Here is a 27,633-nt window from a genome sequence, read left to right as displayed (position 1 = left end):
TTGGCTCCATGGGCGGGGCAAGGCAGCTTCCCGCAGGAGCCCTGTGCCCGGAGGATTGTAACAGCAGGCGTGAATCCTGTTTTTTTCCCCCTCTTTCTGAAGGACCCCGTGTGTGAGTCCTCGGTCAGGACATTTCAGCTAGACCCTCAGTGTCCCTCAAGGAATGAGGTGTTGTGATCAACCCTGTTCCCGGGAGATGGGGCAAGTTAATTAATTAACATCTGCCCTGAGATCTCCCTAGGAAGGTTGAAAGGGAGCGTGTCTTCGGCCCCGCCCCCTTTGTGCGGATTCCGGACAATGAGCTAATTTCAGTCTCTTTCTCAGGGCTGGAGGGTGGAGGGTGATATCCTGTTATTCTCCAGATCAGGCAAAGCTCTAAAGGTTTGTTTATAGCTTCAGATTTAATTTGACCGACAGCAGTAGTCTTTTCTAAAAATAAGCAGTTGTCAGAAATTTAGAAATTCGCTAGTGTCTTGTGTCAGCAGAACCCTATCTTGGGAGTGGGGAGGTGGGTTGGGGGGAGAAGAAGAGAGGAAGGGGAATGTATACATAAATTTTACATGTAAAATACAGAGGTGCATCAACTAAAAAACTGATCATTATGCCGTTTGGCACGTGGTCCAGACAACCTCCATTCCGACCCTCCCAAATGCCAATCTGTTTGTCATATTGGAATGTCTGGTTCTATATGCATTCTCATCCCACTGCAACCCCGAGTTTTCATACTGTTAGGCTCAATCTTGTTTTGCTAATTTTTTCGTTGTAAAGAAAAGGTGTGGCTGTGAAAAAAATTTATTGGATCTTAATTTGCAAAATTAGTTCTGGCTCATTTTATTGCTGTAATTTAATACTCATAATGATTTTCTGACACGTATGTTTCAGCAGCAAGATCTCTTTCCTGTTCATTTTTCATGCCGATACAGCTGAAGTACATTAGTCAGGATGTACAGGTCAGACAGCAGTGCCCCTCGAGAAACTGACATCACATGGGTGTTTTTGACCTCTTCTCAGACTCCCCTAGAAGCGAGCAAGTCGGCACACCCAGGGATTTGGGGCAGAAGGAAGTAGGCAAACAGTCCTTCTCCTCTTCTAGAAAAGGGAATTGCATTTTTTTGTTGTTTTATGTCATCATCAATGTCTTCGTTATCGCCATCATCGTTACTACAATTCTTTGTCCAAAGAGGTGGTGAGATGTGTCCTCTTTAAAACTTTCCTACTGGATCTTCAGCAAGGAGAGCTTGCCTTGCCCTGCAGGGGATGCAGGTCATGGATGTGAGGGGCCCACTGACCCAGGACCGTGAGGAAGTGCTTCTGCTCTGTCTTGACACAGGTGCTGTTGAAGGGGTCCTGAAGTGGGTGGTCCCTGGGTTGACTTGGGCAGGAGTTCCTTAAGGCAGCAACTATGTCTTTTTTTGTCTCTGTACAGACACCTCCTGACATAGTAGGCACATGGTAAATATTTGTAGAGAGAACAAACGGTTTACTCTCTTTCGGAATTTGACTGCCCCTGTGGGAACACTTTCTGTTGTGCGTTTGTGATACATAAATAAATACACGAATGAATTAGAGATGGCAGAAAATGAAAAATTAAAGAGAAGAGAGATTTCTGGAGTGAGTGCACCAGAGGGGATGTGGCAGATTTCTGATGGATACTACTGGCATTCCTAATCAAAACGATAAACTCCTTATTGAGTTAGGGCAAAGGGCAAAGTTCCAGGTGTAGGGAATAAAATGGAATAATGCATGTGTTGAGGTATATTGGTCTCAATGGCCTGACAGGCATCCCCATCATTTCCTTCCTGATAATATCAGGAAGTCTTAGCCTTTACCCAGCCAGGGGGACTGAGACTTCATTTTCCCTGGGTTCTAATTCTGTGCTGTGGGAGGTGGCATTACACCAAAAGGACCAGGGTAAGTTCAGGAGACAGTGTCACTCCTGTCGAGTGTTTCTCCCTTGCTTCTATTTCTTCTCCAAGACTTTTTTGGTTATACTTACCTCCATGATTGTTTTCTCCATTTTAAAAAGAGAGAGTCTCAGTGTTTATTTTGAAATAAAAAAGACAAATGTTTTTCCATACTGCTTACTGGGTGAAGCATGGGGGATCTTCATATTGACATTATCAAGCTTGTAATTTCAGAGAAGGTTCTTGGAACCGGGAATGTATATGGCCAGTCAGTGTAATCTCAGCAATGTTATGACTCTGTATCCTAGACCTCAATGTTCCCATTCAAAGGAAAAATAGAACACAGTAAATTTTGCAACATAATTTGTAAATCTAATAGATGGCTTATACTTAATATTTTTGTTTATTTCTGTTTCTAAGAATTTTCCCTAGTGTTGAGTATCAGTTGAGGACAACATGGTATAACTGTATTAGTTTAGGCTCTCTGGCCATTAATTCTTAGAACTGTAAATGTTTTGAGTTTCAGGATACCATTTGTTTCGGCTGTTCCATTTCTCTTCATTTATTGATGAAACAACCTGAAGGACCGAGTGACTTGTTCAAGTCATTTGACCTCTATGAGACAGAGCTGGGATTGAAGTGATGTCTCTTGCCTCCCAAAAAGTTACTAATATTTGTTGCAGGTAGATAGATAGACATACCCATTATGAAGGTGCTGTATAGTGTTAGAGATGAGGGTTCTGGAGCCAGACAAGCCTAGCATCTGACCCTATTTGTAAGGCAGAGGTATGTTAATTCTCTCCTTTGAGCCTCAGCTTTCTCATCTATAAAATGGGGACAATAATGGCACAATAGAGGTGTCGGGAGGATTATATGAGAAAATGCAGATCAATAAGTTTGCCATGGAATGTCTGAACACATAAGGAAGCAAAAAAGGGAACAAAACAAAAGCAAACAAACACAGCAAAACAACTACCCCTGACCTGCGCCCTCCCCCGCCGCCACCCGCCTCAGACCAGGCTCCTCATTCTTTCGGCACGACTGGATCTGTCCCGGAGATGTCACTGGCAAAGTTCCCTCTACCTATATCTCCTTCCATATGTGCGTGTCTCCCCTGAGAAAGGAACGCACAAGCTCTGTTCGCTGTTAGGCTCCGGGCTTGCAGAGACAGACAGGATAGACTGGTAGATGGGGATGGGGAGCAGCAGGGAAGGGCCCTGGGTGAGCCGTGCCCACGAGCAGGACAAGTCTGATGTGTCCAGCAGGCCCCGGACCGCTGACCCCACTTTGGAACTCGGCCTGGGCCTGCGGTCGGTGTGGTTGTGCTCTGAATTGCAGCTGCTTAGGTCAGAGCTAGTAACTCAAGGTGGGGTGACCTCCACTGGTGGGAACCCTGCCCTGAGACGGATGCAGGGCAGGGCCCTTGAGGAAATGAAACACACTTGAGAGAGAGTTAATTAAAGAAGACTGCAACTCCCATAAGTCAGCAAGGGCGGGCTTAGAACACTTGAGCCTGGAGCCACTGTCTAATCATACAATCTATGTGCTTTCACTCATATGGTAGAAATATTGTTTGCCCAGAAAATTATCCCATTTAATCCCTCAATAACCTTGAGAAGTTTTCATGGCACTTTGCAGATCAGGAAAATGGATGCCTTGAGAGATTTCCTTCCCACGCTCAAAGTCGCAGACATCAAAATCCTTGAGAAGTTTTCATGGCAATTTGCAGATCAGGAAAATGGATGCTTGAGAGATTTCCATCCCACGCTCAAAGTCGCAGACATCAAAATGAAGCCCAGATTGAAGACAAATCTCACTGGTTTCAAAATCTCTCCTGGCCACGTCCACTGACCCAGCTACATTCTACTTGAATGCATTTCCCACTACATTTCTGTCCCCACATTAGTTTGCTGACAGAGGTGTGACTGTCACTTCCTGTCGCTGAGAGAAGCAGCAGTCTGGGGACCAGTGGACAGATTCTAGAGCCAAACCGGATGCATTCCTATCCTGGCTGCACCATGAGACCATGAGACCATGAGACCAAGGCCATGAGACCTTGGGCAAGGGGACTAATTTCTCTGAGTTTCCACATCTGTAAAGTGGAGTGTATTAGTCAGGGTTCTTCCAAAAAGCAGAACCAATAGGATATGTGTATGTATATGTGTGTATGAGAGACAGAGGGAGGGAAGGAGGAATTAATTAAGGAATTGGCTTAAGTGTTTGTGGAGGCTGACACGTCTGAAATCTGCAGAGCAGCCTAGCAGACTGGAGACCCAGGGAAGAGTTAATGTTGCAGTTTGAGTCCTAAGGCCGTCTGGAGGCAGAATTCTCTTTTTCTGGGGGGACCTCAAGTCTTTTTCCTCTTAAGACCTTCAACTGATTGAACAAGGCCCACCCACATGATGGAGAGTAATCTGCTTTACTCAAAGTTTTACTGACTTCAACGTTAACCTCATCTAAAAAGTACCTTCCAGCAACATCTAGTCTGGCGTCTGACCAGATATCTGGTGACCTGCTCTAGCTGAGTTGACTCCTGGAATTAACCATCACCTGAGGCTAATGAGGTCTGACTTACAAAGTGGATTCTGGGGAGTGGATGAAATGATGCAGATACAGAGCTTAGAACTTGCTTGGCACTGATATGCTCTGGCAAAGTGTTACCTAGCCTTCCTCCGCAGAAATGGACATGCTCTCTCTCGTTTTGGCGGGGACATGTCATTTCTGTTGCTGGGCCAAGGCTCCTGAAGCCGCAGCTTTTGCTTTTCTTCCATTTACTTCTCCTGAGGCCACAATAAAGTCCGTGGGCCTTCTCTGTGGCCGTGGAGTCTGGGAGGAAGTTGATCCTTCCTGGCCCCCAGGATCAAGGAGGATACGAGGTGTAGACACCCTCAGCAGAGGCCCAAGAGGAGAAACAACCAGGGGAGGGGGCGACTGAGGACAGCTCACTGAAATTGCAAGGCACAAATTCCACCGAGGGATCTTTGTTGTTGTTTATCCTCGTGGCAAGAAGCAAACACACCGCTCCTTAATTTTCCTTGGCAGGGTCCGCAGTGCCGGGTGGCTGCCAGCCGGTCTGCTGGGCCCGAGCTGCGCCCCCACTTCCGCCAGCCTCAGGTGGGCGCCCCCCCACCACTCCACACACACACATACACACACACACACACACTCACCAGCCCATGCCTTTCCTGGAAAAAGGAAACAGCCGTAGCCCCCACCACCCGACTCAGATCAGCTCAAACCCCGGCTCTATCTCCGCTGCCCAGCAGCGCATTCCGTGGCCCTGCCCCACTTGACAAAGGGAGATACCTTTTATAGTGCAGCAGCACACGCTCCCGTTTGGAAACAGGAGAGCGTTTCCTTTCGCTTTGGCTTCTGCAGGGAGGTGGGATTAAAACCACGATCAATGCAGAAGATCCTGGAGGACAGTGTGCACTCCAGGGGGAAGAAGTGGAGAGAGAGGGGAGTATGTGGTGGGAGAGGGGAGGGGGCCCCCAGGACCAGGGAAGGAATAAATTCAGCTTTCATCTTGGAGCCTGATCCGTTTCTGAACCCTGACGGGAAAGGTCATGAATTTTAAAACGTGTCTCTCCGGCCGACAGCTCCAGTCATAAAACCAACACCCTGGAAGCTCTCCACGCGGCTACGAGGGAGCCCAGGCCGGGGAGCAGCCAGGGGCTGGGGGAGGCGGCGCCGTCAGGAAGCGGCGATTAGGAGGAGTCTGAATGGGCTGCCCAGGGCCCACGGCCCCTGCCCGCTAGCTCCAGGAGGTCTGCAGGAGGCCAGGCATCAATGGGTCACTTTCTGCATGGGCCCCTGGGCCCTGCTGGCTGCTCCCGTCACAGGCCACCTGCTGGGATCCTTTTTGGGGAGGTCGGTGCTTTTCTCCCCAGATCTTTCAGGGTGGTACCAGAGAGGAGGTCCAGTAGCTCTAAATGTCTCTGAGGAAGGTTAGAGCCTGCAGGTTGCAAGTTGGGTTCTAGCTGGAGTCACCGTCTGGCAGTGGGAGGGATGTGGAGGGGTGTGTGTGTGTGTGCGTGAGTTTAATCACCCAGTTGTGTCTGACTCTTTGCCACCCCATGGACTGTAGCCCGCCAGGCTCCTCTGTCCATGGGATTCTCCAGGCAAGAATACTGGAGTGGGTTGCCATTTTCTTCTCCAGGGGATCTTCCCGACCCAGGGATTGAACCTGCGTCTCCTGCATGGGTAGGTGGATTCTTTACAGCTGAGCTACCGGGGAAGCCCCATGTGGAGGTGGCTGCCGCCTTTTCGGGGCTGGGAGAGGTGACGGTGGCTGGCATCCTGACGCTCTGGGAGAGTGGTTGGTGTGTCTCACCTTACGAGAAGCACATGATCTTGAGAATGGCGTCTGGGTGTTCTAAAGAATTTATTGTTGCAGCTTAAATAGAAGATAGGCTCATTTTCAGGGAAAGAACCCTGAAGAATTGCAATCAGGGTTTATCTGTTTGTAAATTGAGAGTTGGGAATATTGAGTTTTCTGAGAGCAGGGATAGTGGTAATGGAAACAAGATGGCAGAGATTTCTGGAGCTGTAAAGTCGCCAAGACCAGGTCCCTGACAATCTCCAAGCATACAGCTCCTTAGCCAGATGCTTGAACCAGGGAGCCAGGGGCTCATGGCCCAGAAAGAGGGGAGTCATGAACAGCCAGTTGGGCAGAGATGCTGGGCAGCCCCTCCCAGCGTTTGGAGGTGATGGAGGGGCATCACCCCTGTTGCAGCACTGGGACTCCCAGGCCTCTCAGCTGTGGGGGGACTCCTTTAGAGGGTGTGCTGGACAAAGCAGCCTCCTCTTCGTTTAAGAAAAAAAAATTTTTTTTCTATCATGATAAAATAGATGTAACAAAGTTTCCCATTTTCACTGTTTGAAATGTACAGCTCGAGGGTATTAAGTCCACGCACAGCGTTGTGCAGCTGTCAGCACTGTCTCCTCTCCAAACCTTCATCTTCCCCACCTGAAACTCCGTCCCATGAGCAATAGCTCCCCGCTTCCCGTTCCTCCCAGCCCCTGGCAACCGCTCTTCTATTTTCTGCCTTTATGAACTTTGACCCCTCTAGGTGCTTCATATAAATACAGTATTTGTTCTCTTGTGTCTGGCTTATTTCACTTCACATAATGTCTACAAGGTTCATCCATGTTAACCATGTATTAGAATTTTCTTTCCTTTTATTGTGGTGAAACATACATAATATTGATCATTTTAACCATTTGCAAGTATACAATTTAGTGATATTAAATATATCCCCAGTGTTGTGTGACCATCACCTTTATCTGTGTTCCAAACCTGTCATCAGCCTCAACCTAAACTCTGTGCCCATTAGACACTAAGTCCCCCGGCCCCGGTGACCACTGCTCCATTTCGTCTATGAATTTGCCCATTGTGGTACCTCAGAGGAGCGGAATCATACACTACCTCTCCTATTCTTGGCACAGATTCTATTTTAGAACATAGATTTGCACAGTCTTCTTAAAGAGACAGAAGACTAGCAAAAGACAGGATTAAAGCCTGCACATGGCTATGTTGGCGGTCAGTCCCTCAGAAAGTGAAGGTGAAAGTTGCTGAGTTGTGTTTCATGTCTTTCTGACCCCATGGACTATTCAGTCCACGGAATTCTCCAGGCCAGAATACTGTAGTGGGTAGCCTTTCCCTTCTCTGGGGGATCTTCCCAACCCAGGGATCGAACCCAGGTCTCCCGCATTGCAGGCGGATTCTTTACCAGCTGAGCCACAAGGGAAGCCAAGAATACTGGAGTGGTAGTCCATCCCTTCTCCAGGGGATCTTCCCGACCCAGGAATCGAACCAGGGTCTCCTGCATTGCAGGTGGATGCAGTCCCTCAGAAGCAGGTGGCAACTTTCAGTGGAAAAACAGAAAAGGGAGCCTCATGAGGCAGCCTGGACAGGCTCCCCTGAGCCCAAGAGGGTGGTGCTCTGTTGGGGATGGCTTTTCAGGCACCCCCACTGTGGAGAGGGCCGCAAAAATGGAGGAAGGCTTGCAATTCTCAAATCATAGTGCTTCCCCTGTTTGAATTTCATTGACAGTGAGCAGCCTTCTGAAAATCTGACTCTTCACCAAACCTGCCTGCAGGCGGGAAGACACGGAACACAGTGGCCGGTGTATTTCTTGGGATGGGCACTTAAACACTTCTCTTGGCCATAGGGAGCAGTGGCCAAAACTTGAATACGGGAGGGATTCTTGAGTTTGAAGGCCAGTTCTTCCATTTACAGTAGTGAGGCCTGGAGCAGCTTCACGTATTCTGGGAGTTCAGTACCCACTTGGGAAAGATGGGGATGAGAAGAGTCCCATGTCACAGGGTGAGCATCAGGAGTGAGGAGAATGACACATAATACAGAGGCGTGCTCTGCCGGATGCCTCCCCCACAGTCAGTGTCCTGTAATAACAGTGATGGTAATAATAATTCACGTCGATGCTACATTTCAGTTTCTGGTAGGTTTTCTTAGTATGACTCACTCTCCTTAAGTCCAGAAAACTTTAAGACACTTGAACTTGAATTTGGGAGTATGCCTGCCCAAGGGCTGGACATTTCTGTGAAATTACTGGGATGAATAATACCGTGTGAATCTTGAGAAGTCAGCAGTTTCTCTTTCTTGTCAATATTTCAGTCTCAACATTCATCATCCTTTCTAAACACTGGTAAAAATACAGAATTTGAAAGTGTGAGCTCACATGTGGTAAATATATATATCTTAGGCTGATACCTTATTGTATCACAGGGGCTGCGCAGTGGTGGATGGGAGACCTGATAAAAAGGTGAAGACAGAACAATCTATAATCACCCCCAGATACGCAGATTCCCCTGTGGCAGACTCCACAGTAGCGGGATGGAGTGGGTCTGGTAATACCTGCAGTTCAAACACGGGGCTTCCCCGGTGGCGCTAGTGGTAAGGAACCTGCCTGCCAATGCAGGAGACATAGAGACGCAGGTTCAATCCCTGGGTCAGGAAAATCCTCTGAAGGAGGGCACAGCAACCCACTCCAATATCCTTGCCTGGAGAATCCCATGGACAGAAGAGCCTGGTGGGCTACAGTCCATGGGGTCCCAAAGAGTCAGACACGACTGACGCGACTGAGCCCGCACGTGTCTGTCTGGAGCACCTTCCCTGGGTGTCTCCCACAGTTCTGCTCAAGGTGGTGCCAGCTGCTCTTCAGGCTGCTGGTGGGACCCATCAGCGGTCCTCATGGTCTCAGGAGTCTGCTTTCTTGGGGAGAAGTCCAACAAGGACTCAAATGCGCACTCGTGAGGGTAGCCTCTTTGCAGACTCAAGGCGACCACCCCCTTGACTTTTGGAGCCTTTGGAGTGGAAGCCCACCCACTGATTCTATTTCCCCCAGCCTTAGGGTGAATTCTCTCTCAGAAGCCTCCTGGCGCCTGTTGTTGCCTCTTTCGGGTGATGCAGAGATTGTTATTAACAGCAAACCTGGAGCTGAAGCGTTGCGGTCTTGATCTCCTGTTTCAGGAGCACCGCCGGCTCCTGTGTGCATTTGCTCATCCCTCAGGCTGCGTTTAGCGCTGGGTGTGTCAGGGCGATCGGGGAGCCATCCATCTGCCTGCAGATCTCGGTTGGGTGGATTAATGAATGATTATAGAGTACTTTGAAGGTCGGAGGGCTAATTATTTAGCCAGTTCCCTCCCTCCCCCCAAGTCCCCTCGATAGCCTTTTGTCTCTCTGCCTCCTGGGGCATTCTTTGAAGTGAATAGGAGAGGATGAATCAGGGGTCAGTAAATAGAACTGGCCATTCCAGATGGCCGGACCAGAGAGCCCCGTCTGGATGCTACTCCATGGCAGGAGCCGAGATTCCGTGTGAGATCTGAGCGCCAGGTAGTGTAGCTTTCTATCAGGGATGGCCAAGCTTCCAGAAAGACTCTGGGTTTCTGGACTCTCAAAGTGAAAGTGAAAGTCACTCAGTCGTGTCCAGCTGTTTGAGACCCCATGGACTATACAGTCCATGGAATTCTGGAGTGGGTAGCCTTTCCCTTCTCCAGGTGATCTTCCCAACCCAGGGATCGAACCCATGTCTCCCTCATTGCAGAAGAATTCTTTACCAACTGAGCCACAAGGGAAACCCAAGAATACTGGAGTGGGTAGCCTATCCCTTCTCCAGGGGACCTTCCCAACCCAGGAATGGAACCGGGGTCTCCTGCATTGCAGGCGGACTCTTTACCAATTGAGCTATCAGGACTCTCAATGGGGGGTGAATCCTCTAAGGTGTAACCTGATGCCCTTGTGCGTCAGGGTTGGCTCCCAGTTTTGACATGAAATCCTTTATCTATGAATCCATTCCCTTTTCTCCCTCCTGTCGCTTTTTCCCAGAGCAGGATCCCACAGGAAGAATGGACGTGGGGTGTTCTGCTCCAGTTCCTGGGTTAGGTCTGGGGGCAGACAAGTGGTTCTGCGCTGTGCTGTGGGGGAGCGTGTTTGCACTCCCTTGTAGAGTGAGGACCTCCTTGTTTCTCTGCCCGCCCTCTCTCCCAATGACCCAGATTTTTAAATAAAATATTTTTCTATTATTAAAAAATCCTGAATTGTGCACACTTTTAAAGTTGAGGAAACCCAAGGAAAAAATAAATATTACAGGTAGTAGAATTACACTTGTATATCCCCTACCTGAGCCCAAGAGTGGGGTCTCTGGTACATGTCTGTGCATACTAAAGGGAGAGAGGTCTGGGCGGACAAATCCTGAGTTACCTTCACACCTCTGTATTCCAGCCTGTTTGTTGAGAGCCACTCTGGTCATTTGTTGAGAGCCACTCTGGTCGCAGAGAAATTAGAGAGACAAAGAGGAGACGACACCCAGTTCTGAAGGTATGTCTAGTCTAGTAGGGAGAAAAGTAGGAAAACATGTAAATGTGGCAAGAGACTATGAGTGATTGTTTTGTATTTTGCTCTATTTTGACTTTCCCTCAGATCAACAGGTAGATTGGCCCTTTGCCTGTCCTTGCCTCGGGATATTTTGAGGGCAGAAAACAGAAGCTGCTTGAAGTCAAAGGCTTTTGTAAAACTCCCAGGCTCTTTGAAGAAGGGATGCGAGGGATCCCAAGGGGAGAGGGGAGAGAGAGGAGGCCTTTGAGGGCATCAGGAGAAAAGAGAAATGACTCTGTGGGCAAGAGGCTGAGTGAGAGAGGGCTCTGAGGGTGTTGAAGGAGAGGGTGGAAGGAAGAGAGGTGGGGAAATGGGGAAAAATCCCACAAGCGCTGGTTTGGGACCTAGAGGGCTGGTGAGGCACAAGGGATCCCAGGCTCACCCCAAAGCCCCCAGATGAGACCCTGAGGCAGGGGAGCCTCTGGCCCTGGACGCCCAGGTGGGCTGGGGCAACGGGGACCAGGAAGGACTGAGCAGTGAGGGGAGGGGCCTCCCCAGTGCTTTGGTGATGGACCTAAGTGTCCATCAACAGATCCAATGGATAAAGAAGATGTGATACATATATACTAGGTATACATCACACATCTCTATGAAATTCAGCCTTCAAAGGGGGGATCTTGACATTTGCAACATGAATGAACCTGGAGGATGTTGTGATAAGTGAAATAAACCAGACACAGGGAAAAAACTGCACGATCTTGTATATGAAAGCTAAGAAAGTTAAATTCATAGAGGTAGAGAGTAGAATGGTGGCTACCAGGAGCAAGGAGGTGAGGGAAATGAGGGGGATGGTGGTCAAAGGATACAAAGTGGGAGTTCTGTAGGACGAACTATCAAGCTTGTCAGCATGGTGTTTGAGGTCCATTCTACTTTCTAAACATACACACACACACACACACACACACAGTATTTTAGCTGCCTATTATGCTATCAGACTATTTGTAATTCAGCAAATAAAAATGACTACACTACTTGTCTCAGGAAGAAATTATTTGATATTTATAATTGTTCCTCCTGATCTGCTAAGAGCCTAATAATACCTAGAGCTCCTTTCTGTTTGTGGGGTGTCTGTCCCGCAGAATACAGTTGAGGCGAGGCAGGGAGAAGATGCAGAAGAGTCACACAGTGGGCATCTCTAGTTGTGAAAGGGAGCATGTGACAGGCCTGGGGAAACGTGCAAGGCAGGGGACTCGGCCTTGGAGGCTGTGTGATCTGGGGAAAGAACAATCTGGGTTGGTTTCCAAGAGGAGATTTTGGGAGAGAAATGCTGCGTGGTGTGAATTGTCCCTGCTGTCTCTCCCTATAAAATCCTCCCTAAAACCACTGCCCCCTCCCCCCTTTCTTCTCCTCCCCGCCCCTCCCCCGCCTCCCCTCGTCTTCATTCAGTGGGTGACCGTGGAGGACCGGCCTACAGATGGCCCAAGGTGAAATCAGAGGCTGGGTTATCCAAGCCCTGTTATTCAGAGGCTGAGCAATCCAAGGCCACGCTTACATTCCACTGTTCACTGCCCTTTGCCTCTTTTTTCTGCCAGGCAAGTATCAACCCACTCATCTTTCAAGTGTCCTCACTTCTGCGAAGATCTCTGTGACCCCTCCTCTCTTCCTAGGCAGGACCACCATTAATCACCACCTGTGAATTCCCACAGCTCTTCTCAAGGCCTCCTATTGCCCTGCTTATCTCATCTTCCTTGAGGAGGGAGCCTGGGTTCTAATTTTATCTTTGTTACCTCCTCCCCACCACCCCCTGACCCCTACTCCATCACAGAACCTAGCCTGTAGCAGGCACTCAAGGACCAGCATGGAATAGGCGAAGGATAAAGGCCTCGGCTGAGGGGTGACAGGATTAGACAGGGAGGGGGCGAGAGGCACCAAGAAGAAGATGAGATTAAAAACAGGAGGAGTAGGAGCAGAGAGAGAGGAGTTAAATGTTAGCCTTCCTTGAAGCACCCCTCAGAGAAGACTAATTTACGTAATTAAAATCCAGATAACTAGGAGAATGGATGGTGAGCCAAGTGGTAGATGGAACTGTGGCGACTAAAGAAAGCACAGAGCTTAAGAATGGAGATGAGACAGCCCTATTTGTGCTGAAATCATAAAAAAAGATGACGTTGGAGTGGGGGTGGGATGCGGCTGGATCAGGACAGATTGAAAGCGGGCTGGGGGAGAGAGAGGTGAGAACTGAGTTAATGAGAGGTGTTGGGAGTGAGAGTCTTGGGCCTGGAGAGAAACAAATAGAATCCAAGGCCCCAGCTCCCACACAGAAGCAGAGCGGTGCTTTGTAGCGAAGCAAGCCAAAGGGTTGTGCAGGCCAGCCGGCAAACTCAGAGGCGCATCACTGCAAAGCATCATTGCTGAGAGTGGAAGACGGAAGTAGGAAACTGGGAGGGTTGGCCCAGAAAAGACAAGAAGAAACAGCAGCGCACAGGCTTACCGGCTTCGGCGGGAAGGGAGGAAACGGCAGATAATAATACACTGTAGAGATAAATTAATAACACTAAGCTACCTCGCCAGGGTGTTACGAGTGTTAATTAATTAATTATTGTTTGCCAAGCACTTTGAAGGTGGAAAGGCTCTGTAATTATTATGAATAAAATGTCAGAGATAATAATCGGGCAGAAGGCAGTGACCTCCCCGGCACCTCATTTGCATGGCACGAAGGATTCAGGGATGCTCTGCCAAGGCGAGACCTGCCGAGACGACAGATGCCCGTCCCGACGCCCGGCCTCCTCCTCCCACGTCTTTCTGGCGCCCCCCGGGGTCCGCGGCCTCTGTTCCCCTGGCAGTGGATGCCCGAGAAGCTGGGTGAGGTGATGTGTTTACGAGTCGGCAAGTGAGAGCACGCTGATGGCTGGGGGTGCGGCCCGAGGGACGCCCCTCCCACCCGGCAGCTTTCCCCTGAGCTGGCTGTTTTGTTTCTGAGGAGATCACCATTAATAATACGGTGCAGGTTTGGGTCTGGCTCTCCCAGAGTGGTATGGGAGGGGCCTGTTTGGGGCGGGGAGTATGTGGGGGAGAACAAGTCCTCCTGGGAAGATGGGGTGCCAACGTAGGTTTGGGGGGACATGGCCACCAACAAGCCAGGTCACTGGCTCTGTAGCTGTACTGGTCACTGGCTCTGTACTGTGATGGAGACCACAGTAGACCACAACCTGCCCCCCATTTATATATGGAAAGGGTCCCGTGGCCCCAAAGGCAAAGAGGGAAATTATAATCCAGCCAGGCAGAGAGCAGCATCACCAACTCAGTGGACATGACTTTGAGCCAACTCTGGGAGATGGTGAAGGACAGGGAAGCCTGGTGTCCTGCAGTGCGTGGATTCCCAGAGAGTCACGACTTAGGGGCTAAACAGCACCCACAACAGGCAGAGAGTGAGAACGTCCAGTGGAGAGCCGTGCTGGGCCAGGCTGCGTGACGTGACGGTGTCAGCTCTTCGAGGTTTTGACCCTGGAGAAAAGATGTCTGAGGGCTGTTGTCTTCAGTTGATTCTCCCGCCTCCCTCCCAGGCTTGGTTGACAAGGCAGAAGGGCTGCAGAGTATTTACCAACCCTGGCCCATGTGTTAGGGAACCAGGCTCGCCAATGAATTCCTCTTCCTACCGACCGGCGGAGAAGAGAGAGGAACACTTCCCTAAGACTGGGCGAGTGTGGGGCGGGGGAGAGACGCCAATGTGGCTCTCGGGTCTGGACAGAATTTTGCACAGTTTATGCCAGAAAAATAGAAGAGAAAATGAAAACCTCCTCTGTCTCCTAGAGACAAGAGGACTCCCCTTGTTTGTCTCCTGTGTTCCTGGCGGGAGACCCTGACAAAGCGTCAATGGTACAGGGCTCTTAGGACCCATGACCTTGCTTATAAAGTCAGAAAAGCGGACATTTTTATTAGGTCTAGGGCTTTCCAGGTGGCGCTAGTGGTAAAGAACTCGCCTGTGATTGCAGGAGATGCAGGAGACACAGGTTTGATCCCCGGGTCTAGAAGATCACCTGGAGGAAGAAATGGTAACCACTTCAGTATTCTTGCCTGGAAACTCCCATGGACAGAGGAGCCTGGTGGGTCCATGGGGTCCACGGGGTCACAAAAGAGTCGGACACGAGGGAGTGACTGAACACGCACACCAGAGCTGGGAGGTCCATTCGTTTCCTAGGGCGTCACAAGGCTCCACCCACCATCTGCGTGGTTTAAACCCGCTTCTGTTCTCCCTGTCTGTCTAGAGGCTGGAAGTCCGAAATCACAGGGTCAGCAGGGCTGGTTCCTTGTGTGGCTGTGGGGAACAGTCTGTTTCTGGAGGCTGCAGGCGTCTGTAGGTGGCTTTCTCCCCGTGTCTCCACTTCATCTTCCCTCCCTGCCGGTCCACCTCTGTGTCCCAGTTTCCCTTGTACTAAGAACAGCGGCCCCATCGGATTAGAGCCCACCCTACTGACCTCAACTTGATCGTCGGCACAGACCCTATTTCCGAATTAAGCCACATCCACAGGTCTTGGGTGTTCAACCGCTTAGGCGGGGGGTGGGGGGTGGGAAACCCTTCAGCTGACAATGGGAGGCTTCCGTTTTTCCAGGAAGGGTTTTGGTCTCTGCCCTTAGTGGCCTGATTCCCAGCTGGGTGTGGGGAAATTGAGGCAGGGACCCTCTCTCGGTGTCTGCAGGGCCAGCGTAGAAGGCCTGTGTTGTTTAAACAGAGAGGTTGCTGGGAGGCAACCCGTACTGTTACCTTTTCTTTCCATCCTGACCTTCTCCCAGTGCTGCTAACACAACACAACTGGCCGTCAGGGCCCGTGTGGCACCGTAGCCCACGTGTAGGGACGAAAGGCTGGGCTTTCATGGACTGGAGGATGGGCCTGGTTTGGAGTCAGCCTGAGAGCTGGGGCCTCGGCTCTCGTTTCCTCACCTCTCAGGTGGGAGGTGGCAGTGTCCACCTTCCAGGGCTGAGTGAGATCACCGGCAGAACACGCCTGGTGTCTGGGGGTGGGTGTTATCAATCATTAGGAGCCCCATGGGACGTCTAACCAGAAACTTGTCCCGGAGCACCGAGTACAGATTTGTGCTGAAGCCTTTGCTAAGTTCCTCTGACTCCTGTTTTCCCGGCCACCCCCACGGTGGCCAGGAACCCCGCAAGTCAATGGCTTGGAGGCTTTGAACTGGGACTTCAAAGAGAAGCCAGCTCCGTTCTTCAAACAGGTTTATAAAGAGATTTTGATACAAGACAACAATGCTTGTCAGCAGTGCCCAGTTACCGTCCTTCCCTTTGTAGTTTTATTAGGAAATAATTTCCCAGCCGGCGAGGCTCCTGCTGGCACGCCTTGTTTCTCTGTTTGCGATCGGATCTGCCCACCGGAGGGGCTGCCCCTCACGCTGCAGCAGTCTTGCCAGCTGGACGCCCAGAGAAAGACATCACGGAAGGGTCTCCGGAGCCGATTTACCATCTGCCCCTCCCCTCCCCTCCCCCTCTCTGTAGCAAAAATGCAATTTGTTTGACCTCTGGGGAGGTTTAAAACCTCAGCTCCTTAATTGCCCCCCTCCCCCCATTATTTATTTATTTATTTATTTAAAGAGGGGAGGAAAGAGGGGGAAACGGCCAGAAAAGAAGAGAACCATCTAAGCCATCCTTGCTAGCCTGCCCTGCATTCTCGGCTGGCAGTAAGGATTCCCAATAGATGAAAACTAAGGAGTCCAGCTCACTGCGGGTCCCTAGTTTTCGTCTGTTGGGGATAAGTGGGTCCTTTTCCAAGGGCCAGCTTTCCCAAGCAGAAGAGAGGCGTGGTTTTCCAGAAGTGACTATTCATTTTTCCTTCCATGGTACAGTTATTTCCCTATAACTTGAAACATGTGATGAGGAGTCTACTGTATGCCAAGCACCGGGCTGGTTCTGAGATGCAGAAACAGGGAACACAGGGTCCCTCCCAGACATGTTTCTCAGCAGGGCAGCGGTGAGCCGGTTGAGAAGCAGACTTTTCAGGGCCCTTCCTTAAAGGGCTCTGTGCACTCCTGCTCCAGGAGGCCCCGCCAGAACTGACGGTGGGGGCGCTTGACCCATCGGCTCCAGGGGGAGGCAGGTTCATGGGGGGTTTTGCGGTGGGGGCTTAAAAATGGGGCCACTGGGATGCATTTCCACAAGGAAAGGGGACAGATGGACAGAGAGGGAGAGTGGAGATGCACTGGGAGGAATATGATCCTGAGATGGGTGGGACAGAGGGGACGTGGGCCTAAGGGGGCTCTTATCCCCAGAGGAAAAGATGCCTTCCTTCCTTTTTATGAAACTGGGGAGGAAACATGAGAGGATGTCAGTCATTTAGAGGGTGGGAGAGAAGAGGTGTGGGCAGGTTCAGCTTTCTTGACCTTTTATTTTGTTGGGAAGTAGGAACATTTTTAGGAAGCAGGAATTAATGGCACTTACTGGAGAGAGGGGAAGCAGTTGGCTTAGTGGGACTTAGAAAGTTAGAGGCAGATGTTTCTATGAGACCATTTAGTTCCAGGCCCTCATTTTATCCAGTGTAAAGCCAATTCAGGGGACTCAAGAGATGCGGGTTCGATTCCTGGGTTGGGAAGATCCCCTGGAGGAGGAAATGGCAACCCACTCCAATATTGTTGCCTGGAAAATCCCATGGACAGAGGAGCCTGGTGGGCTACAAAATACAAAATACTCTTTGCTATGGGGCTGCGAAAAGTCAGATACAACCAAGCATACACACACACTCACACAGACACACACAGAAGGATCGAGAAGCTTCCTAAGGTGGTATATTGATGAGGGGTGTAGCTGAGACTCAGATACAGGTCTGCTGGCTCTTAGGTCAGGGACCACTGCACTGCAGGATGCTCCCTGCATCCCTGAGGGTGCATCACTGTTCTGCATGCACCCAGGAGGATGGAGTTGCGGTGGCAGACTTGGGTAAGACCTCCTGGGATTCTTGACCCACTGGATGATGAAGTTGGTTCCAGGGTCTTTGGTCCATTTAGAGGTGCAGAGTCAGTGCAGAGGGAAACCTCGTGTGGTTCAAGGTCATCCAGGGTCACCCCAGGTCACTGCACCATGAGCAAAGCTCTCCTGCAATGGGAGTTATAGAGCGATGCCATTCCATAGGCTCTAAAGTATTTTTGCTGACCCAGGATTATTCACCTTCCCATCAACAAGTTCCTACTCTTGCCAAAGGAAATAGTAAATGCTTCCACTGAAAAGCCACAGAGTAGGAACTGACCTAAAAACTTGTAGTTTCTGAGCAGAAATGTGCCAGACCACAGGAACACAAATAACCTGTTGGTTACTGCCCAGGATCTGTGCCAATGTTATTACACTCATTGTACAGATGGGGAAACCTAAGTGGAAAGATGGATGATTTCCAAAGATTCATCCAAAGGCAATAATAAAACTCACAGTTTAATGTTTGTTACGCTTATTCCTAAATCTTCCTCTCGCTGATTACCTCATATTTCCATGGAATGTGCAAGAAGCATTGACTAGGATGTTAAGAATAGACCATAGAGTTTTTCCATGAGGTCTGGCTGGAGTCTGGTGAACCTCAACTTCAGCCACTTATATAATTTTTTGAGGCATCTAGTGAAAAAAAAAAGGTATAATAAAATGGTTGTAATATATTTTATACGTTTGAATTTAGGGGATGGCAAACTATGGCTTGCAGACCAGGTCTGGCCTGCAGCCTGTTTTTGAACAGCCCATGAGCTAAGAATGGATTTTACATTTTAAAAGGGTCATTAAAAACAAACAAAGCTCAAAACAAAGAATACACTACAGAAACTGTATGTGCCTAGAAAGCCTGACATGTTTACTATCTGGTCCTCCAGAAAGGGTTTGTTGCTCCTGATAACATATGAAGGTTCTTAGCCCCCAAAGTCAATGATATGTGCTTGCATTATAACAAGATAACTATAGATTTATTGCAACTATTCATTTACTGTATACTAGAAGTAGTGTGGCCTTGGAAAGAGAGCTCAGTTCCAAGTTGTTGGACCACTGCTGCTTACTCCAACCATACTGGCTAATCTCATTATGTTCGTTTGGACATAAGGCCAAAGGTGAGGTTTGGTGGGCTTTGTGACCCCAAGGCTTGACCCCACAGTCCTCATGACCCCTGATCCAGGGTAACATGTTCTGGGTTTCCTTTGAGCCAGAGAGGAGAAGCAATCAAGTCTCCTCTTAGCAAGGATTTGGCATCTTAGTTTGCCTGCCTTGCCTTAGGAAGCTCATCCATCCATGGGGCAAGGGTCCTTCGTCCTGGGGCAGCTGAGCCCTGGATGTACAGGACGTGTGCCACCAATGGACACTGGCTCCCGAACCAGCGTGTGCACCCACAGCTTCACGATGCCCGCTGTAAATTAACCGGAGGGCTGTCCCTACAGTCAGGGAGGGCTGACAGAGCTGCCAGCTCTGCTGGGCAGATGCGGCTCCTGTGCGCTGGAACCTCCCGTGGAGACTGGCAAGTGATCTAACACCTCAGGACACCCAGCAGCTGGCCGGGAGGAGCCAGGCCACCAGGAGAATGCACGCTTTGCTCTCCTGCCCTGGGAGCCAGAAAGGCAGAGCCCTGGAGGTGAGAGAATGTAGGTGGTGAGGTCTCACTGAACGGGGTTCAAACCGTGCCTCTGCTGTGAGCTCATCACACAACCACCTTAGGCAGATGGCTTCACATCTCACACCTTCAGTTTCCTCATTTGTAAAATGAAGTAATAGCAGTCCTACCTCATGGGTTATTGGGAGGCTGAAAAGAGGTATCAGATGCAAAGAAATCAATGAGAAGGCAAAAAAGAGTACATCAGCTATTGGGGGCTTTATTCTACTCCATCCTGTGAGCATTGAGCTTATTTCTGCATCAATGTTTTGCTTTAAAGGTCAGAGGGTAGTCTCCAGTACAGAAGAGCAGAGAGGTGGTGAAGCTAGGGAGAGGTTGTGCTTTGCAATATAGAAATGGCACAAAAAAGACATTTTGGAGGGAGAAATGGTTAAATTAGAAAGATCAGAAACATCCAGAGAGGTACTTCAGTGATCCCGTAGTCCAGCCATCCTTAGACATTTTCCAGGGAAGGTTGCTCAGGGATTGTGTCTCCTGAGGCAGAAAGCCCTGGGTGAGCCCTAATTCTGTTATTCACTGTTAAATAACCCAAATTCTGTTGTTTGCTGACTATGACTGGGCAAGAGATTGGATTCCCCGAGCCTCAACTTCCTTGTTAATCTTTTTTTCTGTTTTTGTTTTTGCTTCTTCCCCCCCCTCCCCAGCTTCCTTGTTTATAATTGTCATTATTCAGCCCCTCAGTCTTGTCACTTTTTGTGACCCTGTGGACTACAGCACACCGGGCTTCCCTGTCGTTCACCATCTCCCAGCGCTTGCTCAAACTCATGTCCATTGAGTCGGTGATGCCATCCGACCATCTCATCCTCTGTTGTCCCCTTCTCTTTCTACCTTCAATCTTTCCCAGCATCAGGGTCTTTTCTAATGAGTCAGTTCTTTGCATCAGGTGGCCAAAGTATTGGAGTTTCAGCTTCAGCACCAGTCCTTCCAATGTATACTCAGGGTTGATTTCCTTTAGGATTGACCAATTTGATCTCGTTGCAGTCCAAGGGACTCTCAAGAGTCTTCTCCAACACCACAGTTTGAAAGCATCAGTTCTTTGGCGCTCAACCTTCTTTATGGTCCAATTCTCACATCCATACACGACTGCTGGAAAAACCATAATTTTTATAATGAAGAATAATTATAACAGCAATTATATATTACTATTCACAACACATGACATTGTTGCAAATATTCATTGTTGGCTCAAGGCCACCATCTATGTCTCCCTATGATCATTCCACACAAAGATGAGGTATGACTGTGAAAGGGAGATCAGGTGATGGGTCTCTACTGAGGTTCCTCATAATCTGGGTCCCCACTTACTGGTGTCATGGGGAGTCTGAGCAACGTCTTTCTTTGTGCACAGCCAATAGACCTGCAGAGATGGAGCTCCACTAAACGCTGTCTACACCAGCTCAGAGCCTTTGAGCCTACGTCACTAAAGTCAAACCGTGCAGTCAATTTCCTGTCTCTCTCATGGGGTTAATTTTCCTTGCTTTTGGTTGGGCAAAAGTTGGTTTTGAAAACACCCCGTGTAATAGGTGTTTCAAAACACTTGAGTGTCGGTATGAGCCTATTAAATTCTAACAGCTCTGCTAGCAGGTAAAGCGCATTTATAGACTTAAAAAAATAACCACGTTGTTTGCCTTTCAGACTACTGGGGCCATTCTGGAGTGATTTTGTGCTTAAGGTCAAGGAATTTTGAGGGATGGATTTTTGTTTCTCAATTCACTCTCCTCACATTGTCCTTCTATGTAGTAGTATAAACTGCAGGATTGTTTATCAGCCTCTAGCTGAAACTGATCTTGCCAGAAATCCATTGTTTCTATTCAACCAAATATATCTACGTTTTAGTTGTCAGTACCTCAAAGGGATCATGGCTACCTCTGGGCTTTTCCTATTCTAACTTTCTCCAAATGTTTGAATGTCCAAATGCGGCTGTTTAAAAAAAAAAAATCAACGCTGCAATTCTACAGGGTGGAATTCTGGCACATGTAAGGCTATTTGATTGAGTAAATAAATATCCTGGGCCTTGAAGTTTTTGCTGAGGGAGAAAGATCTAGACTAGAAGAGAGGTTGAAGCAAGGTCCAGCTTTCTGGGAGACAGAGAAGAAGGGGAGAATATATTGAGACTAAAAAGGTGCCTGCAGGGGAGTCTAGGTTCGACAGAGGAGGGAAGAAAGGGTAACATTGGCTGTCCCTGCTTGGCTGCAATATTTAGCAGGAAGATGCAGTCCTCTGGGGTAAAGTATTTGGGATGCATTTCAGGGCCGGAGGGGATGGCAGCAATGGAGAGAAATGGGAAAGGTTGGGACTTAGAGAACTTCATCCTCTAAGATTTAGATGATTTCAACTGGCGCATTGAACCTGTGGTTTTGAGACCATGAGGCAGTGAGAAATGGACCGCCTGAACAACAGCTGAAGTTTTCAACATGGTGCAGAGTCATAAAATGATGTCAGGACATCAGAAAATGTGTTTAGACTAGATTCTGTTTTACTTTGTGGGAATTCAGTTCAAAGAATCAGTCATTTTTTCATATGGCTAATGTTACTGATTTACAAAGAACTCCTCTCACAGGCAAGCATAAAAAGACATAAAACCCCGTAATTAAATGCCTGCTCCGGCCACAAAGTCAGACTGTCTTAAACCATCCCTTTCAAACATAGAATACACATCTCTCAGCATCCATTAAAAACTTGTAAAGTGGATTTTCCCCCCTTTATCCCTTCTTGGAACTCCTGTCAAACCAGGCTCCATATGAGAAGATGATCAGCAATGGAAGGAATTTTGAGTCAATTCTTTTTGCTTTGCTAGTGTTTTCTACTGATTTGTTAAGTAGGCTTATAACCCTTCTTTCATTCTTGTCAAGTGTATCCAAAAAAAAACTAAAAGTGTAACATGGCCAATATGAGTCAGTGGGGGGGGATGGGGAATTCCTTCCTGACTCCACTTCTTGGAGTCAAGCTTCAACCGCTGTCACCTTTGTATATGCAACTCTAAGGGTTATAAATGTTCCAGCTCTGTGAGATGAGATGGAGCCAATGTACCTGCCTGAACGTGCTCTTCTAGATAATACAGGGACAAGCTCTTCGATTTCTGGCTACTTCTCAGCAAGTGATGACACTGTATTTTCCCCAGCCCCAACAAGCCCACTCTTCAGTTATCAAATCTGGTTATGGTAGACTGAATAATGGTCCCTAAAGATATCTACATTTTAATCCCGAGAACCTGTGAATGTTATCTTACATGGGAAAATAAATGTTGAAGCTGTAATTACATTAAAGACCTTGAGATGGGAAGATTATTCTGGATTGTCTGAGTCAGCCCTGAAATTAGAACCATCTTTTGGTATCCATGGGGACTGGTTCTAGGATTGGCCTTCGGTATCAAAATCCTCAGCTGCTCAAGTGCCGTAGTCAAACTACTGTATCTGTGGTTCCACATCGTGGATTCAACCAACTTCATGTCATGTAGTATTGTAGTACATATGGGGGAAAAAAATCTGTGTATATGTGGACCCACACATTTCAAATCTGTGTTGTTCAAGGGTCAACTGAAATCACAAGTGTCATTGTAAGAGGGAGGCAGAGAGACATTTGACTATAGGAGAGGAGAAGTTAGTGTGAAGATGGTGTCAGATTGGAAAGATGTGGCCTGAAGCAAAGGGATGCTGGCCACCAGTGGAAGCTGAAAGGGACAAGGGACAGGTTCTCCCCTGGAGTCTCCAGAAGGATCTAGCCCTCACCATCCCTTGATTTTAGCTCACCAGATTCCTTGCAGGCACTGGCTCCCAGAACTCTAAGAGAATGAATTCTGTTGTTTTAAGTCATTGCATGTGTGTGTGCGTGCTCAGTCATGTCCATTTCTTTGCACTCCCATGGACTATAGCCCGCCAGGCTCCTTTGTCTATGGGATTTTCCAGGCAAGAATACTGGCATGGGTTGCCATTTCCTTCTCCATTTAAGTCATTATGTTTATGGTAATTTGTTACAACAGTAATAGGACACCAATACACTGTTCATGTCTGATTTGCTAAAGAATGCAGGAACATGGCTCTCTGGTTCGCATTTGACTTCTCCTAGCACACGGAAGAGCTGCCTGCCTCATGTAGAACACCGGCAGCGTGATCTCAGGGAGGTAAGTGCGCATATTCCCAGTGTGTACACTCGGGCCAACTCTCAGAGCAGAGCTGTTTGAAAGAAGAGCATCTGGCGGATGGTCGCTCTTCCCGTAGAACAAATGAGTGAGTGTTTGTTCTCTGATCTACGCCTCCTGGCCCAGGAAAAGAGGTTAAGTTGTTTAAGCAGTTCTAATTTTAAAACTAATATTATCTGGAAATTCTTCCTAAGTACAAAACAAAATGCCCCCAAATGTCTGTCAGTAGGTTTTAGAGTCACTTGCATTTGAAGATGCTTCATAAACGCTCCTGACTTGTGCAGGGATGTACTTGATTTTTCTGGCAATGTCTGAGCTCTGGTGAGGTGAGAAGTTACCATGGGAGTTGAATGGAGACTCTCTTTGTTTCAGTCCCTTTTTGCTTCCTCTCCAGTTCCCACTCACACCTCGATATTCCCTAACACTGCCTGGTTCTGTGTCTCATTCACTGCAAGGCTGCATGATTAGCTGACTGAATCAGCTAATCTGTGTACTTGACTCAAGACTACTTTTCCCTCTTCCCTCCCTGGCACGCGTCTTTCTTATTGGGTTAACCGTGCGCTTTTAACACCAGCCGGGGTTATCCTGTGTCTTGACAGGGTCATTGAATTTCAGAGTCAGAAAGGAGCTTTATTAAGCACATCAATTCCAACTCCAGTGAAATAATTAACTCGGGGCTCGGAGAGTCTGGAGGAGGAAGCGTGAGGCCCAGGGGGCCTAAGCTGTAGCACACCCCAGGAGATGTTGGGACATGCGGCACGTGGGCTGCTCCATGAGAAGCGTTGGCAGGACTGGGGAGCCGATGGAGTGGGTGGAGGCAAGCAGTTGAGACCTTCATTTTTCTGGGACAAATTTTCTGTGACAGACACTCTAGAATCCCTTTTTCTTTGTTCCTGCAGAAGTAGTACTTGGCCTGCTCTGCCTCCTCTGGCTTGTGCCGGGCACATCTGTGGTTGGATTTTGCTAAACCTGGGACCCATGGATAACCTCAATGCCCAAAGTACTTGGGCAAAGGCACCTACATTGCAACAATACTTCACTGAGATGCTGGGCTATCTGGGAAAAGAGCAAACAGTCAGGTGAACCAGAAAGATCCATTTAACCAACTTAGAAGATGGGCGGTTTTGATGAAAGCATTAACCTTCTCCAGGCTGGCTGTCATTTCCAAATGACAGCTGCGTGCCTGGCATTTCCAAGGAGTCTTTCATCTCTGAGAGAAGAAGGGGAAGCAGGGGTCGCATCTAATATATTAAAAGCAGAAAGGCAACGTTTAAGCAATTTGGTACCCTTTGGCCTGTGAGTCTTTTCTCCCCACTGAGGTGGTATGTATTTTAAAGGCCTAACCAAGGAGCTGTTTTGAAAGACCAGGTTAAAGAACAACTAACTTAGACTTGCCTTTAGAATGTCAGAAACTGTCTACCCTGGTGGATGGGCAGAGGATACATTCTTTGGGGATCTGGGCCCTGAATCATTTAGGATTCTTTTGGTTGCAAGTGACAGAAAGCCAAGTTTGAATTTATTTTATTACAAAAAAAGATGTGTGTCTTGGGTATCTGAACTGTCTTGTTAAAGGCGTGGCCTTGGGCACAGGTGAAGACAGGCTCCATCATGTCATCGAGGTTGGTCACTCTCTCTTCCTCTGGGTGGGCTTGATTTTCATGAATTCTTTCCCTCACTGCTTGGAAGAACGCTGCCAGCCGCTGGAAAATACACACGTCTAGGTTCAAATCCAGTCATCGTGAGAAGTAACTTTCCTACTAATGACACAAAGGTTTGGAAATTGGAGCCCCTTGGTCCTAATTGGCTGTTTGGGTCAGCCCGGAGACAACTGCTGTGAAAGAGACATTGACCGTGGCCTCTCAAACTTTAATGTGCACATGAATCATCTGGGAATTTTGTTAAAAGGCAGATGCTGACTCAGAAGGTCTCAGGTGAGAGCCTGAGATTCTGCATTTCTAATGAATTCCCAGATGATGCTGAGGCTGCTGATCTAAGGACTGTACCTGAGTAGCAAGGATACAGACTAGGCTTCTTGGCTTCATTTAGATGGCATTTTCCATCCGTATAGCCTGAGGGTAGACTCAGGTTCAACTGAGGACAAGAGCTGAGAGTCTAGTGGGGAATAGGGAAGAGGGGGCCCTCAAAACAAATTGTAACATTGTTGCCACATTAAGGACAGATCAGATCTGTTGGCCAAAGAACACATTTCCTCTATGGGCTCTCTGGGTTTTTTGTTAACTGTGACATAAAATGCAGTCAGTGATGTTCCGGGAAGTCTGAGTTGTGCCTAGCCTCAGTAGTACCCCTTGAAGAGAGGAAAGAAGTGATCCTTAGATGCAAGCAGAAGATAAACCAATCTCAAAAGCTGCGCTCCTGATTACCATCCTTGCTATTAATTATTAATTGAGGAAGGACTAGCACATGCCTGGTGTGGGTAGAGATTTTGTTTAAGCACCAGCCCAGAGAGACCTGGAAAGGAAACCAAAGAAGAAGCATGAATTATAAATACAGATCCTGCCATAGGAAGCTGCTGGAAGCTCGGGCGCCTGCAATGGAGAAGGGGGTCTCAAGGCTGAAGCTCCGGAACCACAAAGTGGGGTTAATGTGCCACACAGGAACCTGCATTCTGTGGCATGGGACTGCTCCTTAGGGGACCAGCATCCATGCTGCTTGTGACAGAGGATGGACGCAAAGGCAGGGATCTTTGAAGGAACTTAACGTTTCTGTTACATGGGAAGACATACTGCCTAAAGTTTTGTTTCTTTTTAAATGTAATTGCTTTGAATATTATATTATGATAAAGAGGTAGGTGGATCTGGGGTAATTAGTTGATAAACTATGATAACGAGAGATGGTATTCTGGAAAGCATTTGTTTAGAATGTGGCATTTAAGGGGGATTAGTTGCATAATTTAGGTATTTGAATATCACCATGTAATAAATAATAATAATAACCACAATAATCCCAGCTTGATGGGGGCCCTGCTGGTTAGAGAATGTTCTAGCTAGGTTACCAGATGGAGAACTGTAATTAGGCTCATTCCCTGGTAATTTAAGAAATGAAGGCAGCATCACTTTTCGCCTCTCATCACCTTTCCCTTCCCTTTATTTCTCAGCATCCTGATGCCTTCTGGCTGTGGCAAGCAATCTCTCTCTCCCAGCCCCCTCCCCTCCCTCTCCCTCTTTCCTCCCACACCCCCATTTTTATCTCTCCTGGAGCCTAAGCTGTTAGCATTTTACTGCTGGGAATCCTGGCGTTGCGCAAGGTCTTTACACGTATCTTATCAGGTGAGCCCTGTGCCGTCTCTTAAATCCCCGTGGTAGGAAGATGTCAAGACGTTAGCTTCAGCCAATGAGGTGTCAGAGGGTTTCTAATGCCGTATAGGCACGTGTTGGATTGATCCTTTTCTCTCCCCAAACGTATCCTGGTTTCCTTAGCAGAAAAGGTAAGTCAGAACATTTTTCTTATTTGAATTTAGTTAGGCAGGTGGTTCCAGAACCTTCCTTCTCCAGGTCCTGAGCACCTACACACCCGAGCTCTGGGAGACCACCATTGCCACCATTCGCAGGCTGCAACAAAGACGCTTCCCGCTTCTGTTTGCATCTCAGCAATGTCCCCCTGTCTTTTCTGCTGAAAATTCTCTTTCTTTATGGATGTTCCTTCTCACTTTCTCCTTCCTCTCCTCATCAGGTACTTTAAAGGGTCTAATTCTTGCGCAGAACTAAAGCTAACGGAAGATACCCAATCAGACCGATTCTCCATGCTTAATTAGAGGTGACAGAGGAAACAGAGAACAACCCATCACCCTCTGGGTGCTAGTGTAAGAACAACTGGCCTCAAAAGAAGGGGAGAGAAATGTGGTCCTAGAGACCTGAGTAGAGGCATCCACCCTGCTGTGTGACCCGCTAGCGCCTGACCTTCACTCACCTCGGCATTTAACACGTTCCATTCTCTGACAACTGATTTTAACTGCAGACTTGCCCCATTAACACAGCAACACACCCCCCTGCTCACCACCACCATGCCAGGACTGAGTCCGCCCCATTCACCCGTGCATTTCCAGAGTCAAGCTCGGTGCCTGGCTCAGGTAGGTGCTCAAAACACATGCATTGAATTCGT

Source organism: Odocoileus virginianus, chromosome 27 (assembly GCF_023699985.2).
Source record: "Odocoileus virginianus isolate 20LAN1187 ecotype Illinois chromosome 27, Ovbor_1.2, whole genome shotgun sequence".
NCBI classification, from domain to species: domain Eukaryota; kingdom Metazoa; phylum Chordata; class Mammalia; order Artiodactyla; family Cervidae; genus Odocoileus; species Odocoileus virginianus.
The sequence above is the reverse complement of the archived record's forward strand: the minus strand, read 5'-3'. Positions refer to the sequence as shown.